The following is a 17,414-nucleotide window of genomic DNA, read 5'->3' as shown; positions in this document are numbered from 1 at the left end:
TATAGGGTAGTATTGTTATTGACATGCTGCAATGTAGGGTAGTATTGTTATTGACATGCTGCAATGAAGGGTAGTATTATTATTGACATGCTGCAATGTAGGGTACCGGTAGTGTTATTATTGACAAGCTGCAATGTAGGGTAGTATTGTTATTGACATGCTGCAATGTAGGGAAGTATTGTTATTGACATGCTGCAATGTAGGGTAGTATTGTTATTGACATGCTGCAATGTAGGGTAGTATTGTTATTGACATGCTGCAATGTAGGGTAGTGTTATTATTGACATGCTGCAATGTAGGGTAGTATTGTTATTGACATGCTGCAATGTAGGGTAGTATTGTTATTGACATGCTGCAATGTAGGGTAGTATTGTTATTGACATGCTGCAATGTATGGTAGTATTGTTATTGACATGCTGCAATGTAGGGTAGTATTATTATTGACATGCTGCAATGTAGGGTACCGGTAGTGTTATTATTGCCATGCTGCAATATAGGGTAGTATTGTTATTGACATGCTGCAATGTATGGTAGTATTGTTATTGACATGCTGCAATGTAGGGTAGTATTATTATTGACATGCTGCAATGTAGGGTACCGGTAGTGTTATTATTGACATGCTGCAATATAGGGTAGTATTGTTATTGACATGCTGCAATGTAGGGTAGTATTGTTATTGACATGCTGCAATGAAGGGTAGTATTATTATTGACATGCTGCAATGTAGGGTACCGGTAGTGTTATTATTGACAAGCTGCAATGTAGGGTAGTATTGTTATTGACATGCTGCAATGTAGGGAAGTATTGTTATTGACATGCTGCAATGTAGGGTAGTATTGTTATTGACATGCTGCAATGTAGGGTAGTATTGTTATTGACATGCTGCAATGTAGGGTAGTGTTATTATTGACATGCTGCAATGTAGGGTAGTATTGTTATTGACATGCTGCAATGTAGGGTAGTATTGTTATTGACATGCTGCAGTGTAGGGTAGTATTGTTATTGCCATGCTGCAATGAAGGGTAGTATTATTATTGACATGCTGCAATGTAGGGTAGTATTGTTATTGACATGCTGCAATGTATGGTAGTATTGTTATTGACATGCTGCAATGTAGGGTAGTGTTATTATTGACATGCTGCAATATAGGGTAGCATTGTTATTGACATGCTGCAATGTAGGGTAGTATTGTTATTGACATGCTGCAATGTAGGGTAGTATTGTTATTGACATGCTGCAATGTATGGTAGTATTATTATTGACATGCTGCAATGTATGGTAGTATTGTTATTTGCATGCTGCAATGTAGGGTAGTGTTATTATTGACAAGCTGCAATGAAGGGTAGTATTGTTATTGACCTGCAATGTAGGGTAATATTGTTATTGAAATGCTGCAATGTAGGGTAGTATTGTTATTGACATGCTGCAATGTATGGTAGTATTGTTATTGGCATGCTGCAATGTAGGGCAGTATTATCATTGACATGCTGCAATGTAGGGTATTTGGGTAAATATTTTTATATTCTATGAAATGTTTTCATCTTGTATGATAATTGTCATGGTTTCAGTAATTTTTCTAACATAAAATGAATAGTTTTACCTAACGTACCAGTAATCCGGCTATAAGGGAATAATTATTTAAAATGTCACTCACTCTGTCTCATAATACCAAGACTTGGGTTCATGATCCTAGGTTTTTCTTTTGTAAGATAATCTGGCAAATATTAACTGTTGTGTATGATGTAATAACTTAAAGGGAAATTTTGGCAAATATATTCTGTTCACTGTGTAACTGTATTCACGTCTTGCCTTGCTGTACTCCGAGGAGTGAGTGAGTGAGTATGGTTTTACGCCGTTTTTAGCAATATCAAGGCGGGGGACACCAGAAATGGGCTTCACACATTGACCCATGTCGGGAATAGAACCTGGGTCTTCGGCGTGACGAGCAAACGCTTTAACCATTAGGATGCCCGACCCCCCATACTCCTAGCAAGATGGACCATAAGTCTTTACTTTTTTCAAATCCAGGACAGATATGAGTCATCTCATAAAATTTAACTGCTTATAGTATGTTAATTCTTATCTTGTATGTACAAAGTTACATAATGTATGTACTGTAGACTTTTGCGAATTTCAAAGCAAAAAATCTATTTTTTGCTAATGACAACAGACATTACTCTGATACTGAGAGGAGAATCTTTAAGGCTGTCATGTTAACATTATGTGTATAGCGCATTCAGACATACTTATTCTCAAGGTCAAGGAAACATCAAAGAATTCATCAGAGATAAGAGGATTAGGAAATTTTAACAAGCATCACAGATCCTTGTTAGTCCCAGACGTCATGTTTGAATTTTTGTGGGAATAGAAGCCAGAAATCTGATACTTGTCAGCTTAATGGGGTTTTTGTTTTGAGTTGTGCAATCAGTTAACAAGCTGGATGGCATGCTGTCCGTCGGACTTACCTCAAGTTGACGGGGCTTGTTGCGAGAAGCGTCAAGAGAAGCATCAAACTGACAACTTTGAAACTTTTTTACGAAGAAATTTATGTGCAGGACTACAAGACAAGTGGCTCTCATTAGGAGACCAACCATTTTACATTCTAGAGTAGAGGGTGGTGACACTATTTTTTGTAGTCACTGTTTCAAGACACACATATTTGTTCTCTGTCTGGCATTTTTTTGGTTGAAAGGTCTAAGGCCAAATAATTTGTTTTTGTCTTTTCTGAACAAATTATTTAAAAAATATAAAACAAGATCTTTGAACAGATTATGATGATGAGCAGTCATGACCCTTAGAATATGTTATTCTTTCAAAAAGTAACTTTAGGCTTTCCACCTACATCAAGCTTGTTTTATTAATTTGTTAATTAAATAACAATATAATTATTTGAATTAGAAAACTCACTCACTCACTCACACTCACACCCACCCACTCACTCACTCACTCACTCACTCACTCACTCACTCACTCACTCACTCACTCACTCAATCACCCACCCACCCACTCACTCACTCACTCACTCAACTCCCTGGTATTAGTGTCAGTGTCAGCATTACAGTATCCGTATTTATGCAATTTTTTACCACTGTCTTTATGTCACATCTGTGCATATAGCTCCAACACCTTAATACAAAAAAACAGTCCCTGTTCTCTTTGGTCGCATGCAACCATGAACAAGCAGCCTATAAAATTTCCCATGACATTTGACCATAATCTGCATCTGAAGCACTACACAGCATCTGAAGTGTTAAAAAATAATTTGTGTCCATCAAAACTGTTAACGTGAGAGAGTACCAAGGTTGCATGCTAGGTTGCGTGTAGCCTGCGTCAGCGTGATCTCTGACCTAGCTCTCTACCTTCGAGAACAGGAAGGTCATTACAATGGCTAGAGAGAGCAAGTGAGGAATATTTGATGTGATGTTTTGTGAGTCTTTAGAGGCCTGTACATCAACGAATGGGGAAGATGAGGCCAGATGATCACTATCACAGTGTGATCTGTTTGGCTTCATGGAAGAAAGAAAGACAGAAAAGAGCACAACATGTCCTAATGGCTGTATTGTGTTACTTATAGCTGACAGTTGTGTGGCGTAACCATATTGTGTTACTTATAGCTGACACTTGTGTAGCGTAACCATATTGTGTTACTTATAGCTGACAGTTGTGTGGCGTAACCATATTGTGTTACTTATAGCTGACAGTTGTGTAGCGTAACCATATTGTGTTACTTATAGCTGACAGTTGTGTGGCGTAACCATATTGTGTTACTTATAGCTGACAGTTGTGTGGCGTAACCATATTGTGTTACTTATAGCTGACAGTTGTGTGGCGTAACCATATTGTGTTACTTATAGCTGACAGTTTTGTGGCGTAACCATATTGTGTTACTTATAGCTGACAGTTGTGTGGCGTAACCATATTGTGTTACTTATAGCTGACAGTTGTGTGGCGTAACCATATTGTGTTACTTATAGCTGACAGTTGTGTAGCATAACCATATTGTGTTACTTATAGCTGACAGTTGTGTGGCGTAACCATATTGTGTTACTTATAGCTGACAGTTTTGTGGCGTAACCATATTGTTTTACTTATAGCTGACAGTTGTGTAGCGTAACCATATTGTGTTACTGATAGCTGACAGTTGTGTAGCGTAACCATATTGTGTTACTTATTGCTGACAGTTGTGTGGCGTAACCATATTGTGTTACTTATAGCTGACAGTTGTGTAGCGTAACCATATTGTGTTACTTATAGCTGACAGTTGTGTGGCGTAACCATATTGTGTTACTTATAGCTGACAGTTGTGTAGCATAACCATATTGTGTTACTTATAGCTGACAGTTGTGTAGCGTAACCATATTGTGTTACTGATAGCTGACAGTTGTGTAGCGTAACCATATTGTGTTACTTATAGCTGACAGTTGTGTAGCGTAACCATATTGTGTTACTTATAGCTGACAGTTGTGTAGCGTAACCATATTGTGTTACTGATAGCTGACAGTTGTGTAGCGTAACCATATTGTGTTACTTATAGCTGACAGTTGTGTGGCGTAACCATATTGTGTTACTTATAGCTGACAGTTGTGTAGCGTAACCATATTGTGTTACTGATAGCTGACAGTTGTGTAGCGTAACCATATTGTGTTACTTATTGCTGACAGTTGTGTGGCGTAACCATATTGTGTTACTGATAGCTGACAGTTGTGTAGCGTAACCATATTGTGTTACTGATAGCTGACAGTTGTGTAGCGTAACCATATTGTGTTACTTATAGCTGACAGTTGTGTAGCGTAACCATATTGTGTTACTTATAGCTGACAGTTGTGTAGCATAACCATATTGTGTTACTGATAGCTGACAGTTGTGTAGCGTAACCATATTGTGTTACTTATAGCTGACAGTTGTGTAGCGTAACCATATTGTGTTACTGATAGCTGACAGTTGTGTAGCGTAACCATATTGTGTTACTTATAGCTGACAGTTGTGTGGCGTAACCATATTGTGTTACTTATAGCTGACAGTTGTGTAGCGTAACCATATTGTGTTACTGATAGCTGACAGTTGTGTAGCGTAACCATATTGTGTTACTTATAGCTGGCAGTTGTGTAGCGTAACCATATTGTGTTACTTATAGCTGACAGTTGTGTAGCGTAACCATATTGTGTTACTGATAGCTGACAGTTGTGTAGCGTAACCATATTGTGTTACTTATAGCTGACAGTTGTGTGGCGTAACCATATTGTGTTACTTATAGCTGACAGTTGTGTAGCATAACCATATTGTGTTACTTATAGCTGACAGTTGTGTAGCATAACCATATTGTGTTACTTATAGCTGACAGTTGTGTGGCGTAACCATATTGTGTTACTTATAGCTGACAGTTGTGTGGCATAACCATATTGTGTTACTTATAGCTGACAGTTGTGTAGCGTAACCATATTGTGTTACTTATAGCTGACAGTTGTGTGGCGTAACCATATTGTGTTACTTATAGCTGACAGTTGTGTGGCGTAACCATATTGTGTTACTTATTGCTGACAGTTGTGTAGCGTAACCATATTGTGTTACTGATAGCTGACAGTTGTGTAGCGTAACCATATTGTGTTACTGATAGCTGACAGTTGTGTAGCATAACCATATTGTGTTACTTATAGCTGACAGTTGTGTGGCGTAACCATATTGTGTTACTGATAGCTGACAGTTGTGTAGCGTAACCATATTGTGTTACTTATAGCTGACAGTTTTGTGGCGTAACCATATTGTGTTACTGATAGCTGACAGTTGTGTAGCGTAACCATATTGTGTTACTGATAGCTGACAGTTGTGTAGCGTAACCATATTGTGTTACTTATAGCTGACAGTTGTGTGGCGTAACCATATTGTGTTACTTATAGCTGACAGTTGTGTGGCGTAACCATATTGTTTTACTTATAGCTGACAGTTGTGTAGCGTAACTATATTGTGTTACTTATAGCTGACAGTTGTGTGGCGTAACCATATTGTGTTAATTATAATTGGCAGTTGTGTAGCGTAACCATATTGTGTTACTTATATCTGACAGTTGTGTAGCGTAACCATATTGTGTTACTTATAATTGGCAGTTGTGTGGCGTAACCATATTGTGTTACTTATAGCTGGCAGTTGTGTAGCGTAACCATATTGTGTTACTCATTGTTGAGACCCGCTCTGTGGTGTAGTGGTAGAGCGTTTTCCCGGTGAGCAGAAGGTCCGGGGTTTGATCCCCAGCCGCGTGATACCAGAAGACGTTAAAAGATGGTACTTGTTGTTACCCTGCCTGGCACTCAACATTAAGGTGCTTAAACAAGGACTTGTCGGCTCGGAGTCAGTATACTGTGTCTGAGTGGGGTATTCATGTTAAACTGTGGCATGGTATATCAGTGAGCTAGCACTATAAAATCGGCATTAGTCCAGACTAGTACAAGCAGCCGCACACACCACACACACACATGGCCATGTGCAACAATGTTCATGCAGCATAACATGGCTGGAGTAACCCTTGGCCTGATTTTCTTCCAACCACATGTGCATGCACAAATATTATTTTATCCTTTGAACTCTTTTTGAGCCGTCAGTATCAGATTCAGCTGCAATCAATGAACAAAGAGACGGTATTTGTGTATTTAGCTGCAGAGGGTACATGTGCTCGAGGAAAGTGGGAACTTGCAGGAATTGCAAATGAAGCATGGAAGTGTGTTGTCAAATATAAGATGAAGATGATGATGATGATGATGATGAGACAATGTAATGATAAGAACGATGACTGTTGAGATGATAATGTAGACAGAGATTAGAGAAAACAGATAGCCCAACAGGGAGAACAAAAACGTGATGTAATGATATGCTTCAACAACCAATAAGTTTACCACAAATAATGAATGACGCAGTAATACACAACATAAAATAAAGTTACTACCATCAAGAACCCTGTCGAACTGAACAGGGAGTTATTACTCACATGTTGAAAACACATGTCATGAAAGTTAAATTGGCTGAGACTTATCAATGTTCAGTCAAAGAACAGAAACATTCCGAGTCCCTCCACAGGCCAGGATGTTTGCCAACTTTCCGGACCAGTTCACCTTGCTTCATGGTCGACAGTGGCTGTATTGTCAAACGTCTATGCCTCGTCTGTGGCATATTCTTCGGGTCTGGAGGCTAACTGGCAGTCACGTAATCGGATTGCTGGGCATATAATCGGATTGCTAACAAAGCAATAAAATGGGATTTGGAGAATTTCTTTGAACAGGTTTTGATTCTTCTGTATAAACAGCTTGAGAGAATGTGACTTTGTATAACAAAAGCATGTCACAGTACCCAGGAGCGTTCAAAGCAAGGTTGTTAAACAAGGAGATCCATATTGTTCTGGTAATCAGCTTTATTCTTATTTCAGTTTGTAATTAAATTTTCTCCAGTGTTTTCAAGTGCGTGTATTTGGTGGAATTGATGAGTTGTGAGTGGATGTGATGATTTTGAATTAAAAGTTTTGTGGCTATATGTGAGTAATTATTCTCAAGCCTTCCTTATATCTCCTGGTCCTTTGTGTTGTGAGAAGCAGGGAAGCTGGTACTTTTTGTTTTGTGAAGATTTGGGGCAGAGTGACCTGGATGAAATGAGTGTCAACTTCAATGCATTTATTTGTTTTAATTTGTAAATGTCTTTCTCAAACCTGAAACTGGAACAGTGTCCTCAGATATCTTGTTCCAGCTTGTGTTAATGCTATTCTAAATCTACATAAATTGGCTCCATATAAGGTGTCAAAGATACACACAGACTGCCATCAGTATACACACAACTTTCAAATTAATGTCTAACTGCTGTTTCAGACACACTTTGATGTCATCATTTTATCAGTCATCATTGCAGTGTGTGACCCAAGTCAACTATTATCCACAAAATCCATAGTCAATTTGCCAATCATTTCCTCCACTCCTGTGAGTTGTTCAGTCAGCAATGTTCAGCATTAGATCCCCCAACAACGTCCCTAGAGATCTGGGCAAGAAATAGAATTCAGCCCAGAATTTGCCACCATTTTCATTAAGAGACTGACAATGAGAGATGAACCTCATTTTTTTAAGCTACAGAATGAGGTTAATGTTCTTCATCTTATGCAAGTATGTCATCCTAGAAGGATTTTTCACAAGGAACCATTTGTCTTCATCAGCACTAGCATCCTAAATGGCCCTGAATTTGTCAGTAAATTATCTACAGACCATTAGTTGAGTTGATCATCATCATCATGACTGTTCCAATGACATAAAGAGGGCAAATCTGAAAAAGCGTTATTCTGATCTTGAATTAGAATCTCGATCGGATCTTCTAGGTTAATTGATAATACAGGCTTAACAACTGGCACTAGTCGTGTGTATCTGGTTACCATGATTACATATCGCTTCAAGCATCCTGAAAGCATCAGCTGTTGAACAATCTCCCTGTTCTCTGTCAGTTGAGAAGAACGGGGACAAGGTTGAACAATCTTCCTGTTCTCTGTCAGTTGAGAAGAACGGGGACATGGTTGAACAATCTTCCTGTTCTCTGTCAGTTGAGAAGAACAGGAACAAGGTTGAACAATCTTCCTGTTCTCTGTCAGTTGAGAAGAACGGGGACAAGGTTGAACAATCTTCCTGTTCTCTGTCAGTTGAGAAGAACAGGAACAAGGTTGAACAATCTTCCTGTTCTCTGTCAGTTGAGAAGAACGGGGACATGGTTGAACAATCTTCCTGTTCTCTGTCAGTTGAGAAGAACAGGGACATGGTTGAACAATCTCCCTGTTCTTTGTCGGTTGAGAAGAACGGGGACAAGGTTGAACAATCTTCCTGTTCTCTTCAGCTGACAGCTAATGAAATGAGACTATCTCAGCAGCCTTGACAACAGTGACAGGAATGTACCCTGCAATAGACAACAATACAATCAGTCTCCCACATCGCTAATGTCCTCATCCACTTTCAGACAAGTGCTCCATGCCATTATGTCAGCTGGAACACCTATGTCGGTCGCTTCAATTCGGCCACAAGGACCAATCTGAACGTCAAGGCCTGGTGAACTGAAACATTGTAGCGAAAGCTGTGCTGATCCCACAACCTGTCCTTGCAAAACTGTTCTCCAGGACAGGATTATTTCTGGAAATTTAGTTTTCCAGCTTAGTACTATGAAATTGATCATTTTCAAGGTGGCTGCCTTCGTCAAGAGGTTCATCCAATGGTTTAATTTGGACCTGTGTAAGCATCTTACATGATCCTGAATTCAATTGATCTCAAATATCAGTTCATTAAAGAAATTGTTAATTTAGTGTTCCCATGGGGAAAATTTAAGAGTAGTAGTATGAAGTATGGAAACAAATTTGTGAGAGCTAAGTTACATTGTGTGTATTAGACTTATGGGTGTGTCTGTGTTTTTTTCTTGGCTACAATTAACCTTGCAATATGTTTGGATTAGTAAAGAAAGTGCACTATTATAAAGGGTGGTATGGGTCTAATGCTTTTTATTTTTATGCTTGTTTGCAGAGAAATTAAGCGCAAAAATCATTGTTTGAATACAGTGTGTAATTTCATCCAATGTGTGGGCTAAATTCACCTGCGTTGTTTAGTACATAGAGCAAGTTCGCTCGAGTAGTTGTTCAGGGTTTGCTTACAACAAATTGTTGCAGACATCAATGCCTGAAAATGAATATATTTGAGTTTGAACTTGTCCATCCTTGTTTTTGCTTTCCCCATGTAAGGTCATACCTTTTTTACTTGCTGTACAGATTTTTTACAGGAAGTTCCTGTCAGTAGGTGGGGGGAAATGAAAAGCATTTTTTCTTAATATAGTTTTCTGCTCCACTACAGTTCGGCTGGTATAAACAGAATGGTTTAATGTGGGAGAAGAGCCTGCAACACAGCTGTTGCTTTAAGCCATGGCAAACCTGACGAATCTAGCGGGAAAACTGTCGTGCATCTATGCATCCTATCAATTTCAGGAAAAGCAACAAACTTTATTTTGATTCCGATGTTTTATATATGTCAACTTCAGTGTGTCCTTGTTTAAAAAATATTTGTTGGGTGCAATATGCTATCAGTTTATCGGCGGGATGAGAAAAAGAGCAAATTCTAAAAAAAAGGTTTCCATTTCAACAAAATTTACAGAAGGCTGATCCGTAAAGCAAGTAAAAAAGATTGTGACCTTATCAAAAACAACATTTCAGGATAAAAATTTGTCTCTGAATGAAATGGTCCTATGTCAGTATGCTACTCAACATTTGCCAAGCACCACAATAGTCATCTTGAGTCAAAGGTGTGGTCCTTTGCAAATGTTGAGTCGTATATAATAAAGTGTTGCCATTTCTGAAAATATCTACTTAAAAACTAGGACGGCATAATCACATTGAAGTGTAGTCGAGGAATGTGAATAAAAACGACATTATTCATTGTATCCTCTGAGGCAATATTCTGATCCTATGTGGAATATTGCAATCTTCATCTGAATGGTGGAAGATTTATTAATACCAAATCTTCAGCCATTACTGTATATTCCATATGAAAGAAAATGGCTTTCTCCCGCTGGCACTGATATTAGTATTGGAGAATTGTACTTGTATGCTTATTTTCATTGGTTAAATTACCATGCCAATGTCAAGGTCAAATGTCAAATTTAAAGGAGACTGATTGCGACATGCAATTTGATAAATCATGTATTTATAAGCTCCATCTGAACAGTTTCTCTCGTGATAAGGCGTGATAGCACTCCTTCAGAATCCAGAGGTAATCTAGCAAACTTTCTAAATTGCCTTCGCAAGGGAGAGGAAATAGATTCCATCTAATTTACGCTATTTTGCTGCATCGGCGTTGCTGAATACCTTGAAAGCTTGACTAATCTTGAATCAAGCGCAAATTCATTTCTTATGATATTCCTGAAAATGAGTTCTCGGGCATGAAATGAATTTTAATATTCTCACCATGTGAAAGCGATATGCATCAACCCAATTCCTGAGACAGATAAAAAAAGAGTTGACTACCGACTGCATTTTACCAGGAAGGTGTAATTTAGTCGAAAAATCAATGGATTTGAAATGGACCACCTCGTCTGATGTCAAAGAAATAAATTGACATGCCTTCACAGAATTTAGCCATACGAAGTTATGTTAACATGTTCCGTTCCTCAAACTTAAAGGAATTGTGTTTCATCCATGCAGAAGTTCCCAGCCTTAAGGCATTCAGTGTTGGCAGCCTGGTTGCCTCCGCACCAAGGCAAATATTGGCACTGTCGTTACGCATTGAACAGACATCGACAGGAGGCGAAGCACTGGACACCAGACTCACTGCACCTTGTGATCGCTCAAAGGCTGTGTCGATGAAATTGTTGAAAAACGACATGCACAAGAAAATTGGTGGGAATATTCAACCAGGTATCCAGCCAATCAGTTGGTGTGCTGTGATAGCCTACATGGGGAGTTCCCAGCTACCAGTCAATACACAGTGGTATAGATATGATTAGTTTGTGTGGGAACCTTTGAATGCTAAGCTAGTCTGTGATCGGAATAACTTCCACTATGTTGCCTGCTTGGAACTGGCATGAGTCTATTGATTCGTTGGTCTTATCTATCAGCCAGATTGTTCATTCTCCAGTGGTCAGCACATTCAACTTGTTGAGGTAGAGATAATTCAGTTTGCTTGTTATGGTACCAAGAGCTTCAAAGCAGTGTCTTTGCTTACTGTGTGGACATACTGAAATGTCTGTTGGAATAGTTTGTCCTTCTTGAAGGTAGCCGCTCTGAACTGATGACATTAGTTGACATCGGCTTTGTAGTAGACAAGCTTTTTTCTCCTACAATCATGTTTTGGACGTTTTTCTTTTCCTTCTTTCAGCTCCAAACAAATTGAATTCGCTATGGCAATTTTGTAATGGTTTTTGTAGTGGTTACTTGAAATTTAGAATTCTTCTCAGGTTTTGAAAACATTTTCAGTTTGTTTAACTTGTTTCAACATAGACCTAGCTTGAAAGGAGCAATTGGTAGCAATCAATTATAAGTATTTTGGAGGGAAGAAAAGAGCCTTCATGGCCAAAATGTCTGTTGAATTTGCATAATACTTTGATTGAGACAAAAGTTTTCTGTTCAATGTTTGATGTTCATACTATTGACCACTGGTTTACCTGCCATAGGCATGATTAGAGGCAGGCTGATGTCATCATGTAGTTTATTATTATTGCTGCTTACACCATATATTCACTCACCTCGTCTCATCTTAGAGCTATTGCCTCCCAGAACTGTTGCAACTCCATGTTGCTTCCTGGAACACCTCTTTGTTGCCACCCAGAACAACCTTTATGTTGCCTCCCAGAACACCATCTATGTTGCCTCCCAGAACAACCTTTATGTTGCTTCCCAGAACAACCTTTATGTTGCCTCCCAGAACAACCTTTATGTTGCCTCCCAGAACAACCTTTATGTTGCCTCCATGCACTCTGTCTATGTTGCCACTCAGAACAGCCTTTATGTTGCCTCCATGCACTCTGTCTATGTTGCCACTCAGAACAGCCTTTATATTGCCTCCATGCACTCTGTCTATGCTGCCTCCCAGAACAACCTTTATATTGCCTGTCAGAGTTGTTACAACTCCATGTTGCTTCCTGGAACAGCCTCTGTTTAAGTCAGTATGTTCACTCAATATTCAATCATTGCATAGCTGGTATTGAACACCAATATGGTATATCAATACTTGTGTGCATTTCTTTGTCAACTTAGATGTCTGAGTTTGCTGGCATGAAGTCCCATAAATTCCTGACTCAAACTGCCGTTTTCACAGGTAATGAAGTTTAATAGCTAGATGACAGCTAAGCAGATTTACTTTAAAGCTATAAACCTCCCATCACAGAGCCAACACAAATAGGACCCTTCATCCTTTGTTTCTCATCATTTCCATTTTATAAAACACTTTTTTTTGGATTTTCAAAAATCCATCTTCAATCCCATGTCACTCAATTACTTTAGATGTAATGGCATATAGATGTGGCATTACGTCAAATCCTGGACAAAAGCTAGCGGCAGCTTTCTGTGACATTAATTGTCCTCGTCGCGTAGCTTCCTACACATGTTGACCGTTGTGCACATCTTTACTGCATTGTACAGCTGGAAAAAAAATCAATGTAATTAATTTTCCCGATAATGTATATTGATTGGAGACATCGGTAATGTTTGGCTACTTTCTATCACTATCAGATCTCAAAGGGATTACTTAAAGAGACTCTGTAAGGAACCATTCAGGGTGTTATGGCTCTGTCTATTTGCATCTTGCCAGGATTTTAGATCATGATTACACAATGAAAAATGGTTAGTCACATTATTTCGTTTCCTTTTAAAAAATACTGTCGCAGAAGATTCATATAGTCTTTTAACAGGATTGAAGATGCTTTTGTGAGCAGTGTGAGTGATTTTTCTTGGTCATAGAACAGTATGTAATTGAGATCACATGCTCCGTGGAGAATGGTTTTGATAAATTCATAGCTGGCTACAGTTCTTTCTGTATCTAGGCTACATCGTATTTACGTGAAACAGTATTGATTTTGAGTCACATGCAAGTCTTGATAAATTGTTCTGTAGGTTTTTATGTGTATTGCCACAATCTTCACTAGTAGTCAGATGGTTAACTTGGACCACTCTTTACACATCCAGGTTTTGTGTGAGAGGGTATTGCCACGATCTTCACCAGTAGTCAGATGGTTAACTTGGACCACTCTTTACACATGCAGGTTTTGTGTGAGAGGGTATTGCCATGATCTTCACCAGTAGTCAGATGTTTAATGTGTATTGGTTGGCCACTGCAGGATAATATTTATTATTTGAACCACCTAATAAGACCACCTTTCAGTTGGAATGTACAGGCTTCATTGAATGAATGTTTGTTATCTTACCTAAATTTCTTTTATTTTTGCTTACTCCCTTGTGCATGATAGGCTTTTGCATATTAACTTCATACCACAAGAGAGAGTGAGTATGGTTTTACGCCGCTTTTAGCAATATTCCAGCAATATCATGGCGGGGGACACAAGAAATGGGTTTCACACATTGTACACATGTCGGGAATCGAACCCGGGTCTTCGGCGTGACGAGCGAACGCTTTAACCACCAGGCTACCCAACCGCCCCCATACCACAAGACAGGGCACTGGGGTAGCCTAGTGGTTAAAGAGTTTACTCATCACGCCGAAGGCCTGTGTTCGAGTCCCTGCAGGGGTACAATGTGTAAAGCCCAATACTGATGGCCTTGTTATGGTGCTGAAATTATGCCAAAAGTGGTATAAAACAATACTCACTCACCCAATCCAATTCGCATCAGAATTCTGAATTCCTTATGATTTTCCTGATGTGATAACACTGTTAAAATATCATCTCACCTAGTGTTATCTGCAATTTTCAAATCTTGATAATGCCTCCTTTATTCGCATTATGTTGATATTATTTTCACTATGAATAAAACTAAATGAAATTGGAAGTGAACATAATTAGTTCAAAAGTAGCCATTTTAGTTAACGCTTGTGACAGCTGATGCAGTTCAATTGAGCCTTACATCTAACAGACCATGGGCCATCCCTTTGTTGGAGGATTCCATAGGGAATAGCATCACAGCAGCCGAAATCCTTCCATTAAATTGACTTCATATACCTTCTGACAAAACTCTGAAAGCTGGTCGTAATGGTGGCATCTGTGGCTCATTGGGCAATCATAAAACTAGAACCGTGGAGATGATTCTGGCAATTTAGGATGTTGAAGAGCAGGATGAGACTGCAACTGTCCTGATGATGCTTGTGCGGCGCTCCGCTCCACTTCTTCTGCTTGCATCAATCAATTAATATTTGATACCACAGCATGTACCACTGGGGATGGCAACACCAGCTTGGAACAGGTCTGTTTTCTGCTACTGGGGTGGCAACACCAGCTTGGAACAGTTCTGTGTTGTGCTACTGGGGTGGCAACACCAGCTTGGAACAGTTCTGTGTTGTGCTACTGGGGTGGCAACACCAGCTTGGAACAGGCCTGTGTTGTGCAACTGGGGATGGCAGCACCAGCTTGGAACAGTTCTGTGTTGTGCTGAGATGGCAACACCAGCTCATTTTAAAGAGGTCTGTGTTGTGCTGAAATATCTTGGCTAACTAACCATTAAACCTGTGTCCATGTTAATCTACTGATCCATCTAACCCTACAATGAAACATTGTGACAGATGAAATAGTTCATTCAAAGGATTGCCTTTCCTTTCTATTCAAATCCAGTTGTTCATATTTCAACTAAACAGTAAGATTTATGATGCAACCGTGTATCCATGCAACCTCGATTTGCATGTTCTGATGCATGGCTTACCATGTGTATACTGTCTTTGTTCTGATGCAATATGATTTGTATAAGTAGATTCCAGGACACTTTAAGGCAATCCCTTGAACTGCCAACTGTTGACTTGACTGTAGGGGATGTTGGACTTATACTACCACTATCTGCAGTCAAGTCTGTAAGACATCACTCAGGAAGTAGTCTTTGTGTGAGGGCTCTTCTGAGATCCTGTTCTGGGATAACCGACTCAGTATGTCATTGCTCCATGATGAGGAGCACACGGCAGGAGTCCACTACTCTCGTCCTACAGTGAGAAGATTGGTTTGTAGAGGTCCTTCAGCTCTCTGGGGCTCAAGGAACATCAACAATAGGCCGTGACCAGCACCTTGACCTTGACCTTGACCTTGGAGCCTGCTCTCCTTCTTGATGACCCATTTGGGGCTCCACACACTCTGTACATGTCGTGGAAGTTTACGTGTACTGACAGGAGGATTGGGTGGTGACAATGTCTGACCTGGCCGATTGTGGCCTTGTTAAGCAAACGCTGTGGATCTTTTCGGATGATGTCAACCAGCGATTTGCTGGTCTGGATTTGAATATGTGTTTGGGACAGAGCTGTAATAATGTGTTCGTTCATTCATTCATTCATTCATTCATTCATTCATTCATTCATTCATTCATTCATTGAAACAACATTCACACTCACTCACTCACTCACTCACTCACTCACTCACTCACTCACTCACTCACACACTCACTCTGGCCATAAGGAAATTCCTGGCAGGTTTTCTGTTCTGTTGAAGAGCTGATAAAATATGATGGGCTAGTCATAATGGCAGCCTATTGTGAACAGTACTAATTGAATGTTTCACAACCCCATTACATTAACATGGTCTTCTAACAATTGTAGTGCTAGGATCATGTCATAACACAGGGACCTGGCTGGGTTAGTGTAGATTCAAACCCAACAACCTGGATAACACGCATTGATATCAATTAATGAATGCTCACCGGTATAGAGTGTTTGTTTTGTTTTTATGGTAAATAGGCTTACTATGTTAGCTGATCTTCAAACCTAGTCAGCAGACAACTTAGTTAGTCTGATGTAATACCTAGTTAGCAGGCAGTTTAGTTAGTCTGATGTAATACCTAGTTAGCAGACAGTTTAGTTAGTCTGATGTAATACCTAGTTAGCAGACAGTTTAGTTAGTCTGATGTAATACCTAGTTAGCAGACAGTTTAGTTAGTCTGATGTAATACCTAGTAAGCAGACAGTTTAGTTAGTCTGATGTAATACCTAGTTAGCAGACAGTTTAGTTAGTCTGATGTAATACCTAGTTAGCAGACAGTTTAGTTAGTCTGATGTAATACCCAGTTAGCAGACAGTTTAGTTAGTCTGATGTAATACCTAGTTAGCAGACAGTTTAGTTAGTCTGATGTAATTTAATCATATTGATCGAGTCAATCTGTTTGTATGTTTCTCCATGAAGTTCACCATCATCCAACCTCATTGTTCAACTAGATCCATTAAGTACAACAAACAGGTCTCCCAGCTCCCATTTCAGCAGAGCCCAGGGCTAAAGTACATCTCATATATGCCTGCTTACGCATGTCTGAGACATTAAACAATATTGACTTAGGTAAGAAAGCTAACAGCAATTACAACCTTCAGCTATTATGTCCTATTTCTCTGGTCAATAATTATCGACATTGTTGTCATATTTTCACATGTAAACAATAAAGTGTTTGTTGGCCGATTCTGACTCTGTCTTTGAATATGAGAACAGCCATTCCTGCTATGCCAGCACTGGTGATGTTTTGACTGCAAACATATCATGCCACTATCTGGGGAGTATTTATTGCGAAGCTAACATATCGGTTATCTTGTATAAATCAATAATGGCAAGTACGATGTACACAGAATGTAAGCTCCACAATCATCTGTGGGTTTAGCTTGTAGAGTTTATTTCTGCCCACTGAGAGTTCTCGTAGAGAGTAATTTTTCAAAATGTCTTTGGTATCAAATTATTCATTTGAATTTGATACAATAACGTATATTGTGTTTGTGATATCGTATTTGCTGGATATTTATGCAAGA

At 39.2% G+C, this 17,414-nt stretch overlaps 1 protein-coding gene across 6 annotated transcripts in view; it reads left to right on the top strand.

The window, feature by feature from the left end:
* LOC124136565 (complexin-like) overlaps window positions 1–17,414 on the top strand; it is a 305,393-nt gene that overhangs the window by 247,466 nt on the left and 40,513 nt on the right. The gene's annotated exons all lie outside the window — the stretch shown is intronic.

The sequence above is a fragment of the Haliotis rufescens genome, unplaced genomic scaffold (assembly GCF_023055435.1).
Source record: "Haliotis rufescens isolate VD_foot unplaced genomic scaffold, xgHalRufe1.0.p SCAF_12, whole genome shotgun sequence".
Lineage (NCBI taxonomy): Eukaryota > Metazoa > Mollusca > Gastropoda > Lepetellida > Haliotidae > Haliotis > Haliotis rufescens.
The sequence above is the reverse complement of the archived record's forward strand: the minus strand, read 5'-3'. Positions and strand labels throughout refer to the sequence as shown.